A 26,117-nucleotide genomic window follows, 5' to 3' on the forward strand; every position below is an offset into this window, starting at 1 on the left:
GCTTTTTTACCTATTCTTTATTTTTTCTTTATTCTTTATTTTTATTTAACTATAAGTTAGTTTTTTATATAAAAGTATAAATAAGATTGGTAAAAACATTTATTTTGCTTTACTAAGTGAATTATAGTTTGTTATCTGATCACCTAAAAAATCTGTGCCCTTGATATATGTATGTGGATTTTTTGCCCATCATGTCCATCAATCCCTTTCTAGGCAGATAATATTCTTTAAAGTACAGGCATGCTGATGTCATTAATTTTTTTTTTTGTATTTTAACCACGTTTTAGCACATGTAAGCGTAGTAAATGCAAACGTTTATTAAAAAACAGATTGACTTCCGTGGGGCATGGTAGATAGATGAGTTAATTAGAGCATAGGCACAGATCGCTTAGATCGTGGCTTCAAACCCCACCCGATGTCAGTTGTTTAGACATTTATTAATTTGGTTGGTCTTTATTCTTCTTCTTCTTCTTCTTCATGTGCCGAGCTCGATTGTCGAGCGTTGGCTGTCAAATTGGCTATAGTAATTTTGTTCACGGCAGCTCGGAAAAGAGATGCAGAGAATCTGTTAAACCAATCTCTTAGATTTCTAAGCCATGACGTCTTTTTCGACCTTTATTAGGACTTTATTATGGCTATGTTAATTCAAGCTTAAAATGTACTTACTGTGTTACGTTGTTCTAAGATCTAAAGTAACGTTTAATAAATAGTAATAGGCTAATAGGTAACTTCAAGACTTGCAAGACTCTTGCTGCAAGACCAAGACCAAGACCAAGACCAAGACATATGTGCAATACCAAGACCAAGACCAAGACCAAGACTGTTTAAGTCTCGTCTTGTTCTTGCATTTGGGCAACACTAAATTATAGAAAAGAAAATGCATAGAAGCAATTCAGTAAATATAAACGTTTCGAATAATGCCACTCAACTAGATAAAATATTGCAGTTTTTACCTTAAATTCAAACGATGTCCGCACGTAATAATTTAGTTTTGTTACACAGAAACACAATTTCCTTAGTCGCGTCCAAACTACAATTGAGATTATAACGAAACAAAGATGGCTAGTTCTGGTGTCGACCGAAGCACCACTGACAGTAACAGGTTCTCATTTACCCGCCAGAATTTGAAATACGAACAATGTTTCAACGTGGACCGAGCTCCTCTAAACACTTTTCTCGAAGATGTGACTCTATAGGTTGTTTATTTATAGGACGTCCTCATCATGCGTAGTGAACCCACATTTTTGTATGGGCAGTATCAGGACGTCCAAGTATACTGTCCAGAAAATTCCGTATAAACATATATTATAGATTTTCTTGCTTGTATTATTCTGGTCTGCTATTCTATTCTGCTCCCCTTCAAGATATCCTGCAAGGAAAAATATTTGGAAAACGAGGTTCAGGAAGAAGAAGAAGATTGCCATGATGATCGCCAACATTCGTAACGGATAAGCACATCAAAAAGAAGAATTATTCTGGTGTTAATTTCTTGGTCATCTGTTTTTTCTCGATTAAATATTGTTCCCAGACATTTGTATTCATCAACAATCCCTATCTGCTTGTTATCTAGTACAAGATTTGCTGTTTATGGTCTAATGCTGAGATATTTGGCTTTTTCAATATTAAGTACAAGTCTGCATTTCTGATATTCTTCAGTTAACTTTCTTATCATGTATTCCAGATCTTTCTGATCATGTGCTATGGCGGACCGTTCACCTGCAAATTGCATTGTTTATAAACAGGTAATATTCAATTCTATTCCTATACCATGGCGAGATATGTAATGCTTTTGCTATGTGTAGAATTCCACAGCAGCTGAAAACAAATTTATGTTAGTGGTATGTCAATGTCTGAGTATTACAAACATTAGGAATTTTAGAAAACGAGTAAAGCAATTACAGCAAATTCTCAAGATATTACAACATCTCTTGTACTCCTTCTATTGATTGACTATTTACACTGATTTTTCCAATTCGATGTTCCTTCTTAGAGATCATCATACATTTTGTTTAGTGTAAGTCCTGGTTTACTGTAAGCCCTTTAGTGTAAGTTATGGTCTAACAATGAATGTCAAGAAGACGAAATTTATGAGAATATCGAAAACTCAAAGAAATAACGAGAATCTTCTAATAAACGAAACCAACGTCGAACAGGTGGACAAATATGCATACCTGGGAACAATGATTAACTCCACAAATGATTACAATCAGGAGATAAAAATAAGAATAGAAAAGGCTAGAGCAAGTTTCAACAAAATGAGAAGAGTTCTATGTACCAGGGATTTAAAACTGGAACTAAGAGTTAGGTTGGCGAGGTGCTATGTCTTTTCGACTTTATTTTATGGAATGGAATCTTGGACCTTGCATGCGACATCAATGAAAAAACTGGAACCATTTGAGCTGTGGGTGTACAGAAGAATTCTGAAAATATCATGGACAGAACACGTCACAAACAAAGAGGTTCTGGGAAGGATGAACAAAGAAATGGAAATTTTAAATTCAATAAAAACAAGAAAGTTAGAATATCTCGGACATATTACACGTGGAGAGAAATACACCTTGCTCTAACTGATTATGCAGGGAAAGATCCAAGGAAAGAGAAGCATAGGGAGGCGTAGAATGTCATGGCTGCGCAACCTGAGAGAGTGGTACGGATGTACATCAAATAAACTTTTCAGAGCAGCCGTCTTAAAAGTCCGAATAGCTGTGATGATTGCCGACCTCCGCCGCGGAGATGGCACTTGAAGAAGAAGATATCGCTGACTTATTTCTCCGCTTCTATTTATTAACTCCTGGAGGGCTTTATAACTGTCAGCGAATACCACCGTGTCATCCGCGGATCTGATTTTAATGATACATTCTCTGTTAATTTGAATTCGGGCTTCAACATCTACTGCTTCTAGAAAGATTTCCTCATAGTATGTGTTGAACAGCAGGGTGATAGTATACATCCCTGTCGGACTCCACGTTTGATTACTGACACTTAATCACTTTTCAGGATTTGATGTTATTTCTTCTAATGTGAGCAACAGATAACCACCTTCCCCCGCTTCAAAAATTTATCCATCAACAATAATATCCTTCCATACTCTCTTTTTAAACAATTATCCTTTGTAATTCAAAAACAAAAATCGAACTTTCAAATTTCTCAAGACTTTCTCATTTTTGTTTTCGATAAAAATTTCTTTTTTACAAATTCTTACAAATGCTTTCTACAAATTTTTAGTGTTTTTAAAAAATCTACACAAAGCACAATAGAACAATACCAAATTATTTAAACCGTTGAAAAACAGGTAGATGGTTTTCCCATGACTGCTAATGAAACAAATTATCGATTTTCCATATTTTAAATGTAATACTATATAAACGTGTATAGCTAATGCACAACGGTCAGAATAAAGGCGTGGATCACTTTTATGAAAAATTATCCTAGATTTTAGTAGTTGAGATGTTTGACCAATGTACGATTATTACATGAAGAATAGGGAATGCTGCAGACAATGTTACTAAGCGTATCTTTTTGTAATATGCCCTTAATTTTTGGAAAAAGGTTGTTAATTGTTAAAGCTGACATGTGAGCCACATTGATTTTATACCAATTATCATTGTTACTTTAGTTATTTTCTAAAAAATTTAGTATCCTAGTCAACGTCGGAGTAATATCTTTAATATAAAGTATTGAGAAATATCTATTTGAAGTTAGAATATTAGAAATCCTGTCAGTGTTTGAGCTATCAGGATCAACAAGTTCAAGCTCAAGTGAGATTAGTACAAAATAGACTGTTTATAAACTATTAATAGCCAACTTAGTTTACTTTATTTATAACCCAAACATCCAAATTTCCGTCTCTAAAATTGTATAAATAATTTTTCAGGTGTTTTACTTGCATTTTTTGCAGGCCGAGGCATCGCAAAACACATACAGAACTGGGAATTCATATTTTACTACACCTATTTATTTGGAGCATGTGACGTCACAGTGGTCACGTGAATGGTCTTGGAGTTTTGGGGCGAACTTTTAAACAAAATATAAAATACATAATTTTAATAAGTATTACATATAATCATAACATCACATATTTCGGCCTATAGAAAAGGCCAAAACCGAAAGTGAAAGTTAACATTTTCCCATAAATACTCAAGATCCCTATCGATAAAAACCACTATTTTTAGACTAAATTCATAGCTCAGGAAGAGCAACACAAAATGGGATTATTGTGAACTTTTATAGGGCTCTTAAGATAAATTGATTAATTAAATAAATAAATATTGGCAACTATTTGGCAACGAATGTCTATTTTTAACAATACAACAAACAACCAAAACCAAATAATAGAACAAAACAGAAATTCTCAAGAACACAGATCAAGCATCCTAATACCTCTCTTCAAAAAGGAAAACCAATCAGACCCGAAAGCGATAACAAATAAACTGAATGAAATTATAACACTAGCAGAAGAACAATAAGATTTCTGGTCGGGAAGATCATGCACCGACGCTATATTTATAATGAGGCAAGTGCAAAAGAAATCATTAGAATACAACAAACTGGCATATCTATGTTTCGTGGACCTTAAGAGGGCATTTGACCGGGTCAAATTAAAGGACGTTATTCACTTATTGAACGCAAGAGAGATACCTCTAGGAATAATCAAAACGATCAAAAATATTTACCAAAACAACAAAATAAAAGTTAAAGTGGAAGAAGAACTAACCGACCTTATTGAAGCTATCAATGGAATAAGACAGGAAGATTCCCTGAGTCTTGTATTGTTCAACCTGATTATGGATGAAATAATAAAAAAAGTAAGAACTAAAAAAGGATACCAAATGGGAGAAAAACAACTTAAAATAATCTGCTACGCAGACGACGCAATACTACTCTCTCAAAGGGAAGACGATTTACAACGTATGCTGCACCAATTTAATATAACCGCCAAAAAATTGTACATGTTAATTTCCACAAAAAAGACAAAATGTATGGTTACAACAACAAATTTAGGTACTAGATGTAAATTGAAGCTGGAAGGTCAGATAATAGAACAAGTTATGGAGTTTTAATATCTAAGCATCACATTACTTAGCTACGGAAAGCTCGAAACTGAATTGGAAGATCAAGTAAATAGAGAAAACAGAGCCGCAGGCTGCCTAAATGAAACAATATGGAGAAATAAAAATATCAGTAAAAAATGAAAGGCAGAATTTACAAAACAGTCATTAGACCAATAATGACATACGCGACAGAAACACGACCTGATACAGAGAGGACAAAAAGAATGTCAGAAACAGCAGAGATGAAAACACTTGGAAAAATTGATGGCAAGACACTATGGGACAGAACTAGAAGTACAGATATAAGAAGTTTATGCAACGTGAAGAATATTAAGAACTGGGTAAGAAATAGAAGAGTAGAATGAAACGATCATATAAGCCGAATGACAACAGATAGAGCAGTAAAGACGGCAAGCGACGATTTCCTAATAGGAAGACGATCAGTACGAAGACTACGAAAACGATAGAACGACAACTTACTGAAGGTACATTAAAAAACAGACAGAAGAAGAAGAACCAAAACCGTTATATTGTCAAAATTATAAACAACAGATTTATTACTTTTGTATTTGTTTACAATTTAAAACGCCTTTTTATGCCAAACTGCGCCAATAGTTCAGTATCAGTCCTATTTTCAAAGAAGTCGTAAACAACATAGATCAAGTCAATAAACCAACAAGGTGATTAAATTGCTCGAGAAAGATCAATTGTTAAACAAAAAATAAATGTTATATGTTACCTACATATTATTGTTTTTAATATCTCTCATATACCATGTAGACTGTAAATTGTAACTCGTGCTAATGACCATAGATGTCACATGCACATTAATTTAAATAAATAACTAAAATACAATTTTAGTAAATTAAAATATTTTTGATTTCAATTTGAAAGAAAGTTTAAAGTCCATAGATTTTTTCAATAAATGTGATTGAGTAACAACAATCTGATCTTTTTTTACTTAATCTGCTTTTGAAACGTGCAGTTCTGTCAATATCTCTACTTCCTTTGCAATGGCTTTGTTGTCGGCTGTGATGAATCGGTGACATTAGTTGTTCAGTAGCTGAATGTGCCAAACTTTTAAAATATACGAGGTAAGTTCTCCAGCTAAATTTATACTTTTGAACTTTGTCTGTGTATATGTTTAAAATTATCACATTCATGGGTAATTGAAAACATATGAATAAGAATAAAGTAAGTGTAGGCGTGAAGTAACCCAACTACCTACTTAAAAATTTGCAACGTCTTTATGTACTTTTGATTAAGTCGGTAAAGTTAGCGTTTCCATTTATAAGGCCGAATTTAGATTAAGACTATAATTTTTGGCTAATTTATTACGGAAAGAAAAAGATTATTGCTGTAGCCGTATGAGCAAATGTACAAGCAAATGTAAGAAGAAAAACGAAACAAGCTTTAATAAATATAGTAAATTCGTATCCATATTGGTGGAGCGAAGAAATAGATAAATCTAGAAAAAAATTCACAGTAGACAAGAGAGCTGGAAGAAAGTAACAAGAAAAAATGTCAATGATTTGATTGCTGGATATAAGCAAACTGGCAAAAATTTATGCAAAGTATTACATAGACCAAAAAACAAAAATTGTACGACCTGCTAAAGAGATTTAAAAAAGTTTATAGAATAATCTGTACCAGGAATCCTCACTAGGATTTCTTTGAGAGCCTAATAGTTTGAATGAAATTTTCCTTAGAGTCGCAAGTACAAGTGATAGTATGAAATAACTTTAAAACTATATGACTATAACATAAGTTTATTACAAGTTACGTAAAAACAATATAATTATAAATTATATGGACTGTTTTGCATGTAAAAAGTAAGGAAATGTCTTTTACTCGACTCCAGGAATGTCAAGTCCTGAATTTATTAATTCTTTGAAGTCGACAGGCGAAATCTTTCACAGCTCTCTAGAATAGCATCTATGTTAGCAGGTTGGGAAGAAACTGAAATTCTCAAAATGTTTTCAACGCTCTCACTAGTTAGCCTATATCTGAACTTGTCTTTAATGAACTTCAGCTTACTAAATGTAGATTCACAGACATACGTAGATACAAAAATACACAAAATTTTCTGAGCACAGTCAATTAAGTTAGGAAATTTGTCATTTTCAACTGCTTCCCAAAACTTATAGAGCTTTTTCCTTCTTTTTTTCTTTAAAAATACTTTTGAGCTCTGTATCATTCTGCAGATCAATTAACTCATTTTTCAAATCCCTAGCTTCGTATCCAAAAATAAAAAGATGAGCTACATTTGCTGTTGTTATTGCTCATGGATTTTCTACCAAGCGGAAGGGTTCTTGGAACTTCCTAAAGTCACTAAACCTCACAGACATTTCATCCTTTAGGTCTGCTAACAGTTTCAGTAGGTCAGAAATCTCTTGACTTTCTTCTGGATTTTCACCAAACAGTGCTTTACGGAAGGAAAGCTGGAATAATCTTCATTTGACAATTCTTCAATATACATACTCAGCTTCTGCTCCAATGAAAACACAATACTTATCATTTTCGTTACAATGTTATTGTAGTCTCCTTGCAATTTGGTCAATGTTTCATTCATAATGCTCATTGTATCAGTGAGAAACGCTTCTTTAAGCCACCAACTAAAATTATGAATATAAGGAAAGTCTTTAATCTTTGTAGCCAAAAAAGAGTAATCTCATGTCGAATGCTGAAGAAACGTTTCAAAACTTTACCCTTACTCAGTTATCTCACTTCTGTGTGGTAAAGAATGTCCCCATATTGCGACATAAGTTCTTTCAAAAGTTCTTGAAACTCTCTGTGGTTTAGTTCATTTGATCTTATAACATTTACAATCTTTACAAGTGTTTTCATAACACAGCTGAAATTTTTACCAAATTTAGCAGCTAAGCTTTCTTGATAAATGATACAATGGAAACTCAATAAATTATCATTTTTAAGTGTTTTTTCAACAGCTGAGCAAACTCTATATTTCGCCCCAACATTGATGGGCAATCATCAGTACACAAAGACAAAACCTTCCAAAAGGTTTTAAAAAATCTTTACTGGCCGGCCAGTGCCACTGTGGTGGGGGTGAAGATGACTAATGCGAAATGCGGTACAATGCATGGCGCCGCTCTACACTACTGTAATCTGATTAAATACATAAATAGAAACATAATTATATTATACCTCGCAAATTTTGTTTTACTGCCTAGCAGTCTGAGGGCCGTGAAAAATAGTTCCGAGGGCGGCATGCGACCCTCGGGCCGCGTAGTGAGTATGGCTGATCTATACGAAATAATCATGAAAAGCCTTAAACTAGGAATATGACTGGGCGCTAAAGCCTTAAATTAGGAATATGGATATTTACAGTACTAGGCAAATTAATGGAAACATAGACTGTTTTAACGAAAAATCAGTTTATTTAGAAAAAAAATTAGATTTTGACAAAACTATAAAGGTAAACTTACAACATTCAGTAGGAAATATGTCCCTCTTTGGCTGCAATTATTGCTTTTATGCGTTTTGGCATATATTCTACGAACTTCTGACAGTTCCCAGATATCCTTTGATCCCGAAACCGAAACATCAACCTGAATGGCCGCTTCTATTATATTTATTTTTATAGTATAGTCGATTTTGCGCAGTTTAGCTTTGTAAATGGCCCATAAATTTTCAAGGGTTGAGGTCTGACGAATTATCGGGCAATCTAAAACACTAATCTTCTTATTTTTAAAAAATTCATTATTTGCTTTGACTTTTAACAGGGAGCAGAGTTCTGTTGAGGAATCTCTTCTCCTTGGTGCTGACATTTTTGGAGTTTTGTGTCCAAATACTGTTCCAACATGGATTTGTATTTTTGGCTGTTCATCATGCCTTCGATTGGTACTAAAGATCCAACCCCATGTATAAAAACATCCCCAAAACATTTTTTGACTGGATGTTTTACGGTTTGATAAATCGGAGATAGTGTAAGGTTTTCATTGTCAGACTTCCTGGCAAATCTCGACCGCTGTCCCTGAACTATAAAGTGGGTTTCATCTGTAAATAGGACCTTTCTCCAGTCATCTACAGTTCAATTAGAGTATTTTTTGGCCCACAATAGCCTTTGTTTCTTCATTCGTTTAGTTAGAAGCTGTTTTTTTTTTGTTGACGCATTGACATTCTCATTTAAATTTGCCTCTAATCTTCAGTTTAAACCGATTTTAGTTACAAACGTTTGGCAACAGTATGGCATATGTGTTGTTCCAAGTTTAAAGCTTACTTAAGGCGTTGTTTACAAACTATGACGTAAATATTTATTTACTATTACACTGTAATATTGGCATAACACAATTAATTTGTGATAAAATTAAATTGGCATTTTTCGTCGAATTAGTTTATTCGGGTGTTTTCTTGGCTTGACTGTAAGTTATTATGTTAAGACTTTTCGATTGAGGTTAGGTCCTTTAAATCTCAACAGATGGTTTGACAGTGTTGCCGAATGTGGCAAAAATACGCGAGAGTTATGAGGAAAAACTACGAATGCGTATTTTTCCCCATTATCGTAAATTATTTCGTTTCTCCTAATTTCTGAATTAAATATTCAATTCATATAAATATTGGTTTCTGTTTTACAGAAACTACAAAAGAAAAGTCTTTACGTCAGAGAGCCAAAGCTGTGGGATTTCATAAAGCGACACTACGACAAAGGTTGAAAAAAGAAAATGGTGTCCAGTCTTTAGGCAGATTTAAAGCAGTTATAACCAAGATCCAAGAAAACTAAATAGTTTAGCATTGCAAAGAACTCGACAAACGATTTATTGGAATGACGCTGAAGTTTATTCTTATTGTGTAAGAAACCGTATTGAGAGTCTATTTTTACCTTAAATCAGTTGGCTGGTCGGGACTTCACTAGATCTTTCATGAAAAGAAACCGACTATCTTTACGAATTCCACGAAAAACCAGTATTGCTAGAACCATGGGCTTCAATAGAGTGCAACTAGCTCAGTAGTTCAAAATTTTGGAAAACACTCTAAAAAAATATAAGTTACCTCTCAGCCGTATCTATAACGTCGATGAAACGGGCATTCAGACAGTCCCGAACTTTCTTCTTCTTCTTTTTCTTTTTATACAGACATGACTCTGTCTGTTTCTCAATGTGACTCCAGTAAGTTGTCGTTCCATTGTTTTCGTGGTCTTCCTACTGATCGTCTTCCTATTGGGAAACCGTCTCTTGCCGTCTTTACTACTCTATTTGTTGCCATTCGGCTTATATAATCGTTCCATTCTACTCTTCTATTTCTTACCCAGTCCTTGATGTTCTCCAGCTTGCATCTACGTCGTATATCTGTACTTCTAGCTCTGTCCCATAGTGTCTTACCATCAATTTTTCTAAGTGTTTTCATCTCAGCTGTTTCTAACATCCTTTTTGTCCTCTCTGTGTCAGGTCTTGTTTTTGCCGCGTATGTCATTATTGGTCTGATGACTGTTTTGTAAATTCTGCTTTTCGTTTCTTTCCCGATATTTTTATTTCTCCATATTGTTTCATTTAGGCAACCTGCGGCTCTGTTTGCTCTATTTACTTGATCTTTCACTTCAGTTTCGAGCTTTCCGTAGTTAGATAATGTGATGCCTAGATATTTAAACTCCATCACTTATTCTATTATCTGACCTTCCAGCTTAAATTTACATCTTAGTAAATTTGCTGCTATAACCATGCATTTTGTCTTTTTTGGGAATATTAACATGTTAACTGTTCTGGCGGTTATATTAAATTGGTGCCGCATACGTTGTAAATCATCTTCACTTTGAGAGAGTAATATTTCATCGTCTGCATAACAGATTAATTTAAGTTGTTTTTCTCCCATTTGGTATCCTTTTTTAGTTCTTACTTTTTTTATTTTTTTTTATTATATCATCCATAAAAGTCCCAAACCATCTGCCCAAACATGTTGCCCCAGTAGGAAAGAGAGTCGTAGCAAAAGCTGTAGCTGCCGAGCAATGACAAACAATAATTACGGCTGTTTGCTGTATGAGTGCAACTGGTCAACATGTCCCTCCATTTTTGTCATTTGCCCCAAAACGTATGAATCTTCTTCTAATCAAAGACAGGCCCACTGCCTGCGACATGTCTGTTACTGATAGTGGTTACATGAATACTCCCACGCTTATTAAGTACCTAGAGCATTTTAAAAAACATACAAGTTAAACAGAGGAGAATCCCGTTCTTCTGATTCTAGATAATCATGTATCGCACACAAGTCTTCAAGCAGTAACATTTGCAAAAGATAATTTCATTTGTTTATTATGTCTGTCACCATAAGACCCAGCCACTCGATCGGACATTTTTCAAATCATTAAAAGCTTATTATGAGATCGTCGCTGACAGCTGGATTAGTTCCCATCCAGGACAGGTTCTCTTCATTTACCATGTGGCTGGTCTCTTTTTCACATCATTTGCAAAAACTGCTACTGTAGATATAGCAAGAAAGGGCTTTCGGTCTACAAGAATCTACCCACTGGATAAAAATATTTTTTCTGGCGTAGATTTTATGCCAACGGAAGAAACAAAGCAAGATTCAGAAGATGAAGGTCATGTCTTTATCCAGTTTCAGCAAGAAGAAGAACTTGTTACTGTTGCGATAGAGCCCCAGTCGTCATCAAAATCGGAAGTCATAATTTCTGTATCTGGTCCCCAGTCAGTAACTTTACCTTCAGACATTATTCCCTTAACAAAAATTAAGATAAAAAGGAAACGAACCAAGAGAGGTTTGAAATCAACCCTACTAATATCGACACCTAATAAGGAGCGACTTTTAGAAGAACAAGAAGAAAAGAAGGAAGCAGAAAAAGAGAAGGAGAGGAAAGCATTAATGAAAAATCAAATCTCAAGGTGCTAAAGTTTGTGCTGCCAAAAGGAAAGTTTTCGGCGAATTATCATCTGATGAATCAGTAGCACTCTCCTATCAAGAAAGTATTGATTCTTGTAAGATTCATTTTTTCGATAACGACGAAGAGCAAGACTAAAAATGGAAAAATAATATGTAAACTCTCCCGTAATAACATTGGAAAAGTTTTAAACTGTTATAATTTCTGAAGATGACAGGAGATAACGAAACTGCGTTTTTTCCCCCAACTACCCCCATTCTTTAAATTTATACTACCAATAGTCTTTTCCAGTATAAATAATAAGAATTAATGATTTCAGGTCATTCATTTTAAAATGTATAGCACAGCCCCGGTATAATGTGAATTTAACCAACTTTTTTTCAGCTAAAATGTCTCCATTTCCATAAAAATCGAAAATTCAATAGTCCTTCGTTGACATTGTCACAGATAAGGGTGCAACGTCCATAACATTTCTATTAGGGTACCCTGCTCGAAGCCCCGACCAAAAAATATTTGAATGAAAGACTAAATATTGGTAATAATTGGTATTGTTCAGAAAGTGAGGGTTGATTCCATAAAAGTAGAAGGCCAGGAGGGGGTGGTAGGGGTAGAAAAAGTGTAGCCGACTTGACAACCCATGATGGATCGGGTCGGCGGGGCCCAGCGTTTGCTAAAACCTTTCAACTCAGACTGTGACAGCGTCCTATATAGCAGAATCCGAGAACATACAACTTTCTGGATTAAGGGATATATCAGAATGCTACTGCTTATGTTGCCGTTAATTTCGGATAGTGCAAAATAAATTTCTTTTCGGGAGATTTAATCAGGGATGAAATTGAATTGAATTTTCTATGAAGCTTTTCGCGCCGTTACCATTCCATAAATCTCTATACAACATCCAGCGACCAGTGGTTGTTTACTAATCATACGTCACATGTGGTTTCTCTAATTGTTTATGTCAATAATATCTCTAACTGTTGATTATAACCATGACAATTATTTCATTCCTTCCTTAAAAACAAACAATTGGTAGCAAATAATAAATGAAATACAGTAAGTTTACTTAATTCTCAAGTTTTTATTTAATTTCGAGTTGAAATTTTTTTATCTTAATTTTCTGAATTGCATATTTATTGTACTTATTATTTTTTATTATTAATTAATCATTTCCCACCATTCCAATTTCTTATATTGGCGCACATCTCGTGTTTCTGGCTTTCATACGTTAAATATTGTGTTTATAAAGGATTAGGCCACAATTGATTCTAATTAAAATTATATTTTTGACTAGATAAAAAGTTTAAGTTTTGAGTTCGACTCCGGAAATCGTTTTCAACAGGATTATTTAAGAATTTTGTTGAGAGGGTATAACCGCCAAAGTTGAGGTTTTCTGAGAAAATATAAGAAGACATAACCTCAACTTTGCACACACTCTCAACAACATTCTAAATATTCTTTTTACAAACGATTTCCGGAGTGGAAATCGAAACGTCAAATTTTTAGCTAATCAATAATGGAATTTTAATTAAAATGGACACTACAAAAACTTATTAACAGAGCAACAGAGATAATTAGAAAAATTATGTCATATCAGGTTTAGAAGTAGAAGGAGAACCTTTAAATATTGACGAGGAAACTATGACAAAAGCGGTGTCTACCTTAAACAATGGTAAATCCTGTGGCTCAGCAGTTATCCCGGCAAAATTAATTTAAAATGGGACATCTAAACTATTTCAGTTGAAAAAAGTCTTTGAGGCATTCCTGAATGGACACCTATTGCCGAGGAAATGGAAGATGGTGTATAGAATAGAATAGAATAGAATAGAATAGAATAGAAATATGCTTTATTGTCACTGAAAATTGTACAATTTTATGGACAAAGCTTACAAAAAGTCAGAAAAAAATAATAATAATAAAAATTAAAATTTACTGAAATTACATAAATCGTCAATAACACAGAATGAAACATAATAAAATATACAATCCATTGCAAAATTTCATTAAATTGCAATTTGCATAATAAAACCTTACGAACTAGTTACGAATAAGCTGCTGCATGTGATACCCAAATATATATAAAAATATTTTTTTGCTTATACCTAAACGTACTGTACTTTCGTAATTATTTGTTAAGAAACGCTTCCACTAAATAATAAGGTTTTTCAGATAGATAGGCTTTTGTCAATTTACGGAACTTAAAGAAAGAAGTTGTAGATTTAATATTGTTCTGAAGCTATTTTCTTGTGGCATTTTAAGTAATTACTATTTAAATGGGAATAAGCCACAATTAAAGGTTAAAGTACGTTTGAAGCAAGGGTTGAAGAGCTCCTTTATAGGATAATGCTACTGTCTTATCTACGTTAAAAGAGAGTAAATTAGAGTCCGATTAGGTTTTTATTTTAAGTAGATCAGAAGTTATAACTGCATGAAGAGTTGCAGTATTAGAGTTCTTCCAGGTAATACTGGTATCACCAGCAAAAAGAAAAATTTTTCCATCGATTTTTAAGTTAGTGATGTCATTTATAAAGATAAGGAAAAGTAGAGGACTCAGTACTGAACCTTGCGGTACTCCACATACAATGCTTTTGTGACTAGAGTCAGTATCATTTGCCCTAACCAGTTATTTCCTATTTCTCAAGTAAGATTGGAACCAATTCAGAGAAATACCTCGAATTCCGTAATAATTCAGTTTTTTATCAAAATATCGTGATTTACACAATCAAGAGCTTTGGCATAGTCACAAAAAACAGGGGCAGTATAAAGATTATTGTTTAATGCTTGATAGACCTCATGTACCTTGAGGCACTCTGAAAATATACCTATTTCAAAGGAATCATTAATTAGTGAGACCAGGACTTTCAACACATTATTTGGAAGACTTAAGAAAAATTGTATGGACAGTCCATCAGTACTACAGGAAGATTTGCTTTTGATATTACTGATTATTTGGATCAGTTCAGATTTATCAACTGGTATTAAAAAAGAATGAATTCGAGACCTTTTTTAAATTGGGAAGATAGGAAATAGGATCCTGTTGTGGCAAAATACCTGATGTTATATTTTTACTCACATTAAAGAAGTATTCACTTAAGATTTTCAGGATTAGGAAGAGAAAATATTTGAGCTGTGTTAGTTTTATTTCGAAAATCGTTTATTATGGAACGAGTTTCCCTTGCAACATTTTTAGAGCTTCCCAGACGATTCTCATAGTACATTTTTTTATCTGTTTTATTAAGTTTTAGATAGGTTCCTCTGTACTTGGAGATATATTCAGTGACGAACACATTGGTAGTAAATGTCTTGTAAGGTTGTAAAAAAATATTTTTAGACACAACATAACAGATATGGGTTTAACTAGGTTATTAAAAAAATGATAGTCAGGAAAGTGGAGGCTTTATACCTGGAGATATGCGTGGTTGCCATAAAAACAGAGCACATGCTGTAGATGAAAATATTAAAAATTTTATTTGTGCGCATATAAACTCCAGCAAAAGAATACCACTACGCAAGAAAAGAACAACTATAATGTATTTTGATGAGTCTTTAACGTTTCCCAAATTGTATTCTCTGTATAATGAATGTATGTTAGAGAATCACCCACGTTTAAAGCCAGCCACCAAAAGTCAGTACAGACACATATTCAATACTGAGTTTAATATCTGGTTTTTGCACCGAAAAAAAATCAGGATCTCACTTGTAATTTACTAAAGCAGAGAAAGTGCAAAATATGCTTTGCATATTGCAAACATACGGATGTGAATCTTGAACCCTACGATAAGCGGAAAGTAGAAAGAACTGAAATGTTCTATTGGAGAAGAATGTTAGGAATTTCATGAACCGACTACAGGACAAATGAGTTAAAAGTCAGCAAACGGCTATCCAGCAAAGTTCATCTCAAACAATTAAAATACTTTGGACATGTTATGAGAGCAGACACAGAAAGCATGAAACAACATTATGCAAGGTAATGTAGAAAGCCGAAGATCACATAGAAGATTCTCCAACAAGATGGATCGATCAAATTATAGGCATATGCAAAAGACATACGCATGAGTTAAAAAAAATGTTCAGAGACATAGATCTTTAGAGACGGTCAATACACAACATTACGATGACCACTACACTCTCCGGGTATTCAGAATTAAAGAAAGAGAGAGATTGCAAACAAATGTGGTGCATATGAAGCTAAAAATTGTGATAAAGAGGTTTCTAAGAAAACAGCAATAGTTGTAACTGCCTGCTTTGATTTGCAAAAAAAATAACTACACCCCAATAAGAGGTATCTTTTTATTATAGAAGGAAGATTAAAGTGTATAATAAGTCTTTGATATTGGATCTGCCGAAGGTTATTGTTAGGAAAATATTATAAACTGTTTTATAATTTATAAATGCTCATTTCGTAATAAATAAATCTAACAGATATTATTTTATTTACTTCTTGTTAGTATGTATGATGTAAATTCTTAGATACTTGGTTGAGTAAAAAAAATCACGTTAAGGTAAAATTAATAAAAAAACTAATAATAATCTCTATATTTTAATACATATACCCATTAGTTACCATTTATATGCACCTAGTCAAAGAAACATACTTTGGTGAAATATCATTGTATAAATCACTTATAATGATCTTCACCTAAAATTCTTGAAAAACTTGGTATTGTAACTTGACCTAAATCAGGACCAGTAATTTTAACAACAATGAGGTCGTGAAAGTGAGAAGCTGAAGAAAAGTTATAAAATATGGATTCAGAAAACTACAAAAAATATTAAAACTGATGAAGAAAAAAAATAAAAAGTGGAAATTTTTTTAAATCACTCTCCTCTAAACCAATCAAAAGTGAGTTACAATGTTTTTCATATCAGGTGGCGAATTATTCTTTTAGTAGTTAGACGAGTACAATTTTAAATCAAAACAAAATTAAAGAAGTATATTATAGTTTTGTTATATGAAAATATAATTTGTGAAGCTTTCGTTTTTGTTTTGGTTCATAAAATATGTGTCGCCAACCAACCAACCCTATCTGTCCCTTCAGTTCGGACCTAACATGCAGCAAGATATTAAAGTGTGATAAATCTTAAAAGAATGTCAAGTGACAGTGGCAGTGCACCTAATTAACTCGAATATATCTGATCTGAAAGTGTCGACTGTCTGCCCATAACAATATCTCTCTTTATAAATGAATTTTTCAAAGACACGCTGTCAATAACTTAATAAAGCTATTAAGAATACAATTCAGATCGAACATATGCGATTAAGACATGAGTACGAGTATGGTCGAGAATACACCCACGGATTATTGACCTGGAATGGATAAAGCATGATTTTATTATTAATTGTCTTTAGCATATAGATAAATAGTTATCTATATGCTGGGCTTTTATTCGAAATGACTTAACCACTGCATCGAATTAGAATAACAATTATTCAAGTGGTAACTGTAAAGAAATATTTCAATTAATAATAAATAGGTCACTTATTTCTAAATAAAATACCAAGTGTCAAGAAAAATACGAAAATAAGGGTATTTAGGAGTTAAATTGAAGATATATGTACCTACTTCTTCTTTAAGTAACTTTCTGATAACACTGGCTCTTGTCAGTATTATTAATCTTTGTTCATAACCTTCCAAAGGCATAAATGATCTGGTTATTGTCGTCAAATATCTGTTGCATTCTTATGCTTTATTTAAAATTAAAGTAAATATATAAAGTATATATATATAAGTAAAATAAATTATCTTAAATGGAAACACCAATTTTTTTATTACAGATTTGGATTTGTCATAAAAAAATAAGTAACTTTTATTTAAAAGTTAAAAATAAAAAAAAAACTATTTATCGTGATAACTAGGAAAATTATGAAAACAGTTTAATATCTCGAGAAATACATTTTAAAGTAAAAAAACTAAAAACCCGTGTTTAACCTATTAACGCCCAGCGTACCTGCGTACGACAAATATAATTTTCTGCTGACGCCATCTATGGTTGAAAATCTCAATATCTGGGACACAAGACGTATCTGCATAGTTTCATCTCTCAGACGGTGTAACAGATTACTTTATTATTTCGCGTGGTTCTAAGATACAGCACTTTGAAAAAGCCTTTGCAGTTGTGATTTGGGGTTAAATTATGGTACGTAAACAGTTTTATCAATAACATTCAGTATTCATGAATTTATTTTGTTGCATGCCTGAAATTTGTTTTATTATATGTGTAAGAATATTGAGTGAATATATAATTTTATCACATATTTTGTTTTACCTCGGAGATTTAACAACCTAAACTTCTTTGTACCTGCTTGGGTACATTGAGAAAAAGGGTATACAATATAATATATATTTTTTAGGTCTGAAATTCTACGATGAGTCTTCCTGAAATAACCACGTCTGCATTTTATGGAAAAAGGTATCAAACGCTTGCAGCAGCTGTAAATGATATTGAAAGTGTAGCTATTACAAATAGTGCTGAAATAGATCTGGTAATAATTCCACCACACGTTGACTACCAACCGGATGAGGAGGAGTTTGATGAAGATGACTTGATAACAACGCAAATTCCTAACGATGTTCCTGGAGAACTTGAAGTTATTATTGACGAGTCCGAAGATGAGGATGACTATAGAACGGTGGATGATCCTAACTACGATGATTTTGATAATAGAGATGACTCGGATGAAACAGATGATATCATTCCATTGTACAAACGAATAAAATCATCAAAGAGGGAACTGACAGCTAACAAACTTCCAAAAAAGAACTTACTAAAGAACCCCACAGATCCCAAATGGTGTCTACAATAATCTCCAGTAGCCTCCAGTAATCATCATTTTATAATTACGAAAGATGAGATCAAAATTTTTGTTGGAATTCTTCTTATTACCGGGTACCATAAATTACCGAGTAAAAGGATGTATTGGAATTTGGATGAAGATCTGAATGTTCCATTTATTTCCAACGCAATGAGCAGAAATAGGTTTACAGAAATTAAAAAGTAATACAGTAGACTCCCTCTATAACGAGAACTGAAATGTCAGACTAATTACCTCGTTATAAGCGGATCTCGTTATATCCAACAACAATAATACTGTGCATACATATGAATATGTAGTTTTCTAAAATATTAAATTTCTATAGTGAAGCCATTCGGAGCAATATAAGATGCTAATAAATATTGTTTGAATGCGTTTTTAAAACAAAGTTGTTTACTTTTATTGTCAATGAAATGCATTAAAACAAAAAAGAGTTGTTTACTTTTACTGTCAATGATATACGTTAAAACAAAAAATCTGTATTCTTTAAATATGTATAAAGCGTATAAAGTTATTTTGTCATTTTTGACTGCTTTAAATTGTCCAGTATTCTATCTATCATATTTTCTAAAGATGTGAAACAGTTTTATGCTTCTTCATTTGCGTTTTGTCCTTGGATTAAAGTTTCTGACAACCTTTAAAACACGTGTGAATGGTCAACCCAATACAATGACACTTGTGAATCATAAATTTTACATTTCCGACTAAGAATCATAAATTGTAAGAAGTTTATTGCGGGCGGCCCGCAGTTAAAAAGGGTATTTATTTATAGCTACGACCGGGCCAAATCGTAAAAAACACGTTTTTCAATCTTATTTTTTCTCGTTATAAGCAAATTTACCTCGCTATAAAGGGTTATTGTTCAATAGAAATTTCACGGGACATCTAATGTACCTCGTTATAAGCGAAACCTCGTAATAACCGTGTTCGTTATAAAGGGAGTATACTGTACATTTGACAGACAATACTAAATTCAACAAAATTGATAAAATGTCTAAATTACGACCGCTTATGAATTTACTGAACGCTAAGTTTCAACAATGGGGCATTTTTCATGAAAATTTATCCATCGATGACGCAATGGTCAAATACTTTGGCCACCATTCGGCAAAGCAATTCATCAAATCAAAGCCCGTACGTTTTGGTTGCAAGGATTGGATATTGTGCAGTTCTACTGGCTACTGTTATGCTTTTGATACGTACTGCGGAGCTAAGCCTTCAGCTAACGAAGAACAGATGAAACCGAAAAAGTCTAAACTGCCACTAGGATCACAAGTGGTTTTAGATCTTCTGAGTATTATTACAGTTCCAACTAATCACATATTATTTTTCGACATTGAAACAAAGAAGTATCAGAGCTACAGGCACAGTTCGTGATAATCGTATCAAAAAATGTCCTTTTATACAAGGCAAAGAGATGAAGAGAAAATATAGTGGATATTATGATCATTGCTAGGATGAAGAAAGTGCTATATTATTTTTAAGATGGAACGACAACAGTGCTGTAACCATGGGTACCAATTACGATACCACAGAGCCCCTTGCACATGTGAAGCGTTGGTGTACAAAACAAAAAGAAAAAGTAGCTGTGTCACAACCTTAGTTATTCAAATACTACAATTCAATGGACGGTATGGACTTACTCGATCAAGGGGTAAATAATTACACAATCGACATACATGGAAAAAAATGGTGGTGGGTACTATTTACCCATATGTTAAATGTGACAGTTGTCAATGCGTGGAAACTATATAGGATTACAAATGAAAATGACAAAATAGATTTGCTAGTATTTCAAAGAAATATTGTCCGCCATTACAGCAGAGCTTTCAACAAAGCCATACAAAGACGATCCACATCAATCAAACCATTTGGTTCGTTGCAAAAGAGTATACTGGATACTCCTGATGGCCATTTTCCTAAAAGAACTACGAACCCTCGAAGATGTTGCCAATGCCATATGAGAGTTAGATGGATGTGTGAAAAATGCAATGTAACTCTTTGCACTGAGCAGAGGAAGTGTTTTAAAATATTTCACTCATTTTTAATAATGTGTTTTTTATGTATATGTATGTATTTTTAATAAATGTTTCCTTGGTCTGTATGCATTTTTATGTTCGTTATTTCTACGGGTTATATACAATTATATTTTATATATTTTATACTGATTGTCCCAATGTACCTGCTTGGGTACACCATTTTTTTTTTTCAAAAAACAAATTTAAAAAATGTACCAAATATTTTTTTATATAATTATGATCATAATTAAAAGCAACTCCTAAAGAATTTAGGTATTTTTAGTTTCTCTTTTGGCGGTGGGCATTAATGGGTTAATACTTTTTAAAAATCTATCGAATGGCAACAAACATGACCCCGCATTCACACTTACTGGTTGGCTTAACCTTAAAAGCCCCCATCATCATCAACCAATTTTGAATCTACAACAATCGCAAAGACGCAAGCCAGTTCTGAGAAGCGACCGCGACGCTTCTTCTATAAAATTTTAAATATTTCACAAACTTATGATACCCAGAGGAAGCTATTCTAACTGTTTATTACCCAGGGGCTTCTGAAGGGTGTCACGGCGCAACCTTAAAATTGTTCGCAAAGATTGCTTGGCCTATGTCGAGACATCGAAAACTTTGGATGTGAAAGATATAATCAAGAGATGATAAAACAAAACGGGGGATCTAAATGTCACAATAGCGCCTAAAAGCTCAAGATTTCCTTCCAAAAACACTAAAACCAACACATGGAAGCCGTCAACTTTCAATTTCGTCGAAACAGATATCGATCGAGCCATAACAATCGTGGAATCAACCGAAAGCCTCACTGAAATGGACTGCTTCAAATCGTTGCATCGAATCATTTCCAAAAAAATGAAACCCACCAAGCTAGTCCGAAAGTTCCTCGACTCTCTTCTTCAAGGAATACTTCACGGACGCTCTGACCAATGACATCTGCATAGATGGCTTGACTAGACCCTGACAAGCTCCTTACTCTCCAAGTATCTTCTGTCCACCCTCCAAATATTGCATTCAATGCTGTCAATGTACACAAAATCTTTCACTAATTGCAGAAGTGGCAAGCACAAAAGTCCAGACTGTATCCTACTTAAAAATCTGAAATGTCCAAATTGCCAGGGTACACACCTAGCATGGTCCTAGACCCAACCCTCTTCTTGCTGAAAGGAGGATTAATCCCGCAAAAATGACAGCAAACATGAAAGTGCTAATCCAATTCGCAGCCACCCTCCTGCACAACATCCTCCCTGACAGAAGGGAGATGATCAGCAGATTCTGATCTAAGCAACCCTCTATTCGGAGACTCAGTAGTGCTCAATAAAAAGTGTCAAAAAAATTTGAACAGATAATCCAATATTGTTATTAATTGGATAACGTTTATGACTTTTAAGTTTTGACAATCTTTTTAATAGAATCGAATTTTTTCTTGACAGATATTTTTTTAATTTCTTACTTCTCATTTAATGTCTGAATTTTGTTAGTTATTTTTTATAAAATTTGTAATTTAAATCTGCTCAAAATATATGACGACTAGAAACAAATTGATCAAGAGTAGTGAATAGATAATCTTCTATAGAGGAAAAAGTAATACAACGCCAGCATAGAAGTTCCCTTCAAAAATTGTTTAAATTGTTTATTCCGCGCTTAGCTACTTATTAAGTATTGTAAAATGGTCCAAAATAGATATAGAGAGTCTTCAGCAGAAAGACAGGATACTCAAACAGACACAAAAACATCATTCACAACGTACAGTAGAGACAACAACATTAAAGCAGTATCTAGGGGGAAGAGGACTTATGAATATAATTATGTGGGCAATTAAAAAATCAGATTGCTAATTTAAGGTCCTATTTTCAGAAACAGGAAAGCTTCTACATTAAGAATTAGCCAACAAACTGTGACTTTGCCAAACCAATCATTACCAATACATCCCTGAAAGTATGCTTGAATCTGAAAACTAAAAGCTTACTGGGGCTGTACTATGCTCAAGGACCAACTAGTAGCTCATAAGAAACCGGATCTCATACTAGTTAATAAACTAACTATAAGTTATATAGGTATAACTATAGTACAAGTTAGAATGCAGTGTTGGTCTTACGGCGCGCAGCGATCCCACTCATGTCCACACAGTGGTAGGTGTGTGGTAGTTTGGCGATAGACTGAGAAATCAGGACCGTACGCACTTCGTTTAAAAAATCTTTACCCATTAATTAAATGAGTTAAATAAGAGAATAAATAAAAACAAAACAAATTAATTCCATAAAAAATGCCTCCATACATAAAATATCTAATACCTCGTATATATATATATATATATATATATATATATATATATATATATATCAAAAAAAAATGCAAGTAGTTTACCCTATACGACACGATAAATATGTACATAAAATATACAAGTAGATCATAACTGAAATGTACTGTACGTACAGTACTAAAAAAACGAATGAGCATTAAATCTGAGATATTTCTCGTTAATTAATACTAATCGCAATCCATATCTAAATCGTCCTTATCCTATGAATCATCTCCTTTATTATCACCGGTTCAATATCTTTCTGCAAATTGTCCACCGAAAACATTTTTTCTTTTACTTTCTTGATGTGGTTCACATAATTATGCCACTGCTCTTTAGATACGCGTTGGTAAGCTTCTTTTATGAACCGTTCTACCGCTTTTTCTTTAAAATTGACGTTGTCATCTCGCAATGGTAAGCCGGCAGTCTCAAAATCTTAACGGCATATTTTTTCGAAAAGTGTTTCAATTTTGTACTTGTACTCATTTCTAAATGCGGCTGCAGTATAGAGTAATTCACTTTTTAGCTAATCTTCTTTGAAGAAAATGTTCTTTTTGATTAGCCAATCCTTGATTTGCCGTTTGTTTCATAATTTTTTGGGAAATCAAATTTACAGTAGTGGTATGACGAGTTATCCAAACCGACAACGTTTTCTTTGCCTTTCGGCAAGTTTGGAATTAACGTTTTCTCAAACGTTTTCGCAAAAACCAGTTTTGCTTCCAGCATGAAGAAGAACAAACCGAGGACCTCTTTGGGTTGGAGCTTTCTTATATGATATCTTTTCTTTCCATTATTATCGAATCTCGACCTCTTTTACCATATTCAAAACCCATGTCGTTTAGTAGCCTACGAAATGTGGTTTTTAATAAACCTGGTAGGTCCTCATCATCCTTCACTCTGTTCATTATGCTTTCGACGGTTGGTGGTATGTTTAAAAAAAATCATGGACATTTCTACTTAATTTAAGATTTCACTCCCTCATCGTAAGTATTCTCACGTAAATTGGTCTCGAAACTTTTTTCTTCCTTTTTGTACCGATTTTAGTTCGCCTTGCTGGGCGTGTTCAAGGATGTCATAAATTTTGCAAAACTTCGAAACTTCTTCCACAGTAATAGCCAAGCTGTCACCATTTTTTAAGTCCAGATGATAGTTCAATACATTACCACACGTTTTACTTGCACACTAAGAGTCATACCCTTTTTGAAATTCACGACAGATACTGGCAACGGCTCCATGATGTAGGTACTTTCATCCGCTTGCAAAAATGAAATGGAACTGAGCTTTCATAGTTTTTGGTCTAATGACCAGTACCCAAATCGACAAACAGACATGTTTACTTAGGGTGGACAATGGAGATTAAAACTGATACGCTTCTTCTAATGACTTTATAATGATTTTTATTTTCCAAAGAATGTGTATACAATGAAAGCTATTAATAATTGATAAATGTAGATAAGCTATCGACAATGAGTTTTTGATATATTTTACTTTTTTATTGTATTTTTCTTCATGTTATTGTTCAGTTCGACAATGTAACTCTCTTATTTATACATCGATAATTGATTCATGCTTTAGTTGAAACAATAATAATAGTCTTTTATACAACTAACTGTAGGCAATTGTTGTGATAGCGTATATTCCAGTGCTATGATTCTTAGATCCGGTCCTGGTGCGCCTCTCGGGGCAAACCGGCAACGTGGTCGGCCGTTCTCCCATAAGAAATACATTGCCTATCTTACCTGCACTGCATTCTAACTGTGGCTTCTATTATAGACGAAATACACTAATTGATGTTACGATACCTAACGAAAATAATCTGATCGTTAAATACGATAAAATTATAAGATCGCCAAGTAGAGAGGTTATGACAATCTAATTAAACTCTTACGGCTTAGGAGATGTTATGTTTTATCAGTGCTATACCACGGGATGAAATCATTGACAAGTCCCTAAAAGAACAATGTGAATAAAACAGAAGCTTTGTGACCCTGGATGTATCGTAAAAATAAACAAAAAAGAATTAAGTTTTACTGACTAATAAAAAAAGGAACCTGCTGTAACACACATCACGGATGGACAAATTTTCAATTAGGTACTTCAGACAACCTTGATATAAACATTATCCAGAAACTCCGGCTCGTACTCTAAACATAGGAATTTTATTATTTTGTTTAGTGCTCCTATAAGTAGAACAAATGAAAGTATGTGTAACACCGAGAATCAAATGCTATAAATATAAAACTATAAAAGTATCCCGTAAACAATACAAATTAAACGAACTTACAAATTCAGTTTTTATCTACTTGATGTTTTGTAGGTTTTTATCAACACTTACCTGTACTGTAAATTTTATCTCGACATAAACAACCACAAAAACCTTTGCACTGACATTTGTTTACTAACAAGAGCAAGTTTAAATCGAATGTCGATGTAGGAATGATTCACGTTTTAGTAACTCTCGTACTGAAATATTGTACCTACTAAAATATCGGAAATAATGATTCACTAACCCAAACAATACAGAGGCGGCTTAGAAATTCATTATATTATTATGAATTTTTTCAGGTTCTACAGGGTGTCCCATAATTAATTGGAAATTAGCTAATGGGTGATAGCTGACATCAAAATCAAGCGTTTGAGCTCAAATTGCTTAGCCAAAATGTTGCTAGTTTTCGTTCTACAGGGTGATTCATTATTATTATTTTTTTTTATTTTTAGGGATAAATTGAAAACTATTCAACCGATTTAAGTGAAATTTGGTATGTTGCTTTTATTTAGTATGCTAAATATGAAAATAATATTAGTTTTACACATTCAATTCTACACGAAAAAGGTATTCCTGTTTCAAATTTAAAAAGTACACCGTTTTCGAAATAAACGTATTTTGTTAATGATACGCGTGTCTGTATTTAATTTTTTGCAAAACAAGCAGGTACCTAGGTATGCTTTGAACTTAATGGCAACGTCAAGACGTAACTACGAATTTATTTATTATTAGTTGTCAAAGTGCAGTGCGAGTCATTATTTGTCAAAGTGCTATTAAGTTTTTTATAAACCACTTAAGATAAAGGTAAAATGCCAC

General features: G+C 33.4%; 1 protein-coding gene across 1 annotated transcript in view; it reads right to left on the reverse strand.

The window, feature by feature from the left end:
- LOC140433264 (mesoderm induction early response protein 1-like) overlaps positions 1–25,510 on the reverse strand; it is a 47,840-nt gene extending 22,330 nt beyond the window's left edge. The window contains exon 1 of the mRNA XM_072521298.1: positions 25,371–25,510. The gene's annotated coding sequence lies outside the window, so the exon portion shown is untranslated. The remainder of the gene's footprint in view (positions 1–25,370) is intronic.
- Positions 25,511–26,117: the final 607 nt, after the last annotated feature.

This window comes from Diabrotica undecimpunctata, chromosome 2, assembly GCF_040954645.1.
Source record: "Diabrotica undecimpunctata isolate CICGRU chromosome 2, icDiaUnde3, whole genome shotgun sequence".
Classification (NCBI taxonomy): Eukaryota; Metazoa; Arthropoda; class Insecta; order Coleoptera; family Chrysomelidae; genus Diabrotica; species Diabrotica undecimpunctata.